Source organism: Phoxinus phoxinus (genome assembly GCF_949152265.1).
Source record: "Phoxinus phoxinus genome assembly, chromosome: 8".
NCBI classification, from domain to species: Eukaryota; Metazoa; Chordata; class Actinopteri; order Cypriniformes; family Leuciscidae; genus Phoxinus; species Phoxinus phoxinus.
In genome coordinates this window covers 5,578,462-5,580,272 of record NC_136883.1, presented here as the reverse complement: position 1 = coordinate 5,580,272, position 1,811 = coordinate 5,578,462, and positions in this window count along the sequence as shown.

Below are 1,811 nucleotides of genomic sequence, written 5' to 3'. Positions count from 1 at the left end.
TGTGTTGTCATTACTGAAAGCAAATAGAAGCAGGGAATTGCATACAGGTGAAACTCGAAAAATTTTAATATTGTGCAAAAGTTCATTTATTTCAGTAATTCAACTTAAAAGGTGAAACTAATATATTATATAGACTCATTACATGCACAGTGAGATATTTCAAGCCTTTATTTGTTATAATTTTGATGATTATGGCTTAGAGCTTATGAAAACCTATTCACAATATTCTAATTTTTAGGTTTTCATAAGCTGTAAGCCATAATCATCAAAATAACAAATAAAGGCTTGAAATATCTCACTCTGCATGTAATGAGTTTATATGTAAGGGTTAATGCCCGACGAGGTGTCCATTGTCAGGTATTAATGGACGACTAATGGAAGTCCATTAATATCTGACAATGGACAGCTGGAATGTTTTTAAAACATTTGTTTATATTTTAATTAGTTTTACAATCGAAATCTAACGGTTTTAGAACTCCTTTACTAGGTGTCCTATATCACTTTTTAATGGACACCCTGCAGCCAATCAGAATCGAGTCCCAGACCACGGTTTATAATATATTAGTTTCACCTTTTAAGTTGAATTACTGAAATAAATGACCGATATTCTAATTTTTCGAGTTTCACCTGTATATGCATTTCATTTATAACATACAAGTGGATTTGTAACTTTCTTTTAGTCAACCCATAGCGGCTGATGAATCGCTCACACATTCTCTGAAAATAGCGTACTTTTGCACTGTAGAATATGGTGAGAGAGAACAGTGTTTCCTACAGCAGCTTCTACATACTGAACAACACAGTACTTGCACTACACCCACATTTTTATTTGAAAAATGCGTAACTGCTCCGTCACAAACATCCAGTCAGTGAGTCCGATGATTCTCGGTGAGCACCCTGATGGATTATACAACGATTTAAACCGGCAATTGATAACTTGTGATTCTTTTTGACTGATTCATAAGAACCGGCCTGTAAAAGTTATGATTCAGGGAATCAGACCTCACCTGTCATGTTTTTGCAATGCAACAGGCATGTCTTTGTATTATTTGTTTTGAAATGATGTGTTGAACACACCAGTACTGTACAGGAAACAAACCCCCAGCAGCCTACCAAACACAACAGGGCATTACAGGCTATTATAGCAGCTTTATTTAAGAAACATTACACATTCTTCTCCATGAAGCTCTCCAGTCTTGCCATTGTGCTAGCGCAAATTAATATGAGGTGAATTAAAACCTGACTTTGTTCTAAAATAAAAGCATCTGAAAGAAAAGAAAATGACAGTACAGTTACTAATGAATTAAAACAAATATGTAACTTCGTAGGGATTCAGATAGTTTGGTATACGCAGCATTCTCGTCGCTGAGGTGCCTCTCTCAGACCTTGGCCTTTAAACCTCAAGCACCAAATCTTTCAATAACTTTGAATAACTTTCATATCAAGTGACATGAAAAGCCTGAGTAAAAAAAAAGGAAGAATGAGGAAAGGCAGTTTTGGGAGCAACTGCGAATGTAATGAGCTGAGGCACTATGGTAGTGAATTCTTGAGACAGTTTGGGGAGGCTGGCTGTACCTACATTAAATCAAATAAAAAGTAGACAAAATACATTTAGAATATATTAGATTTCTTTTATAACATGAATTACACCTCAATCCGTCTTTTTTCTTCTTTTGCGGGGAAGTGCGCATGAGAACACTTGATCGTAGCGAAGAGAGGCAGAAAAGTGCAAAAATACTTTCCCTAATTCTCATCTTGACTGAAAAGTAACTACTGCTCTCTGATTGGCTGTGCTGCATGTCAATCAAAAA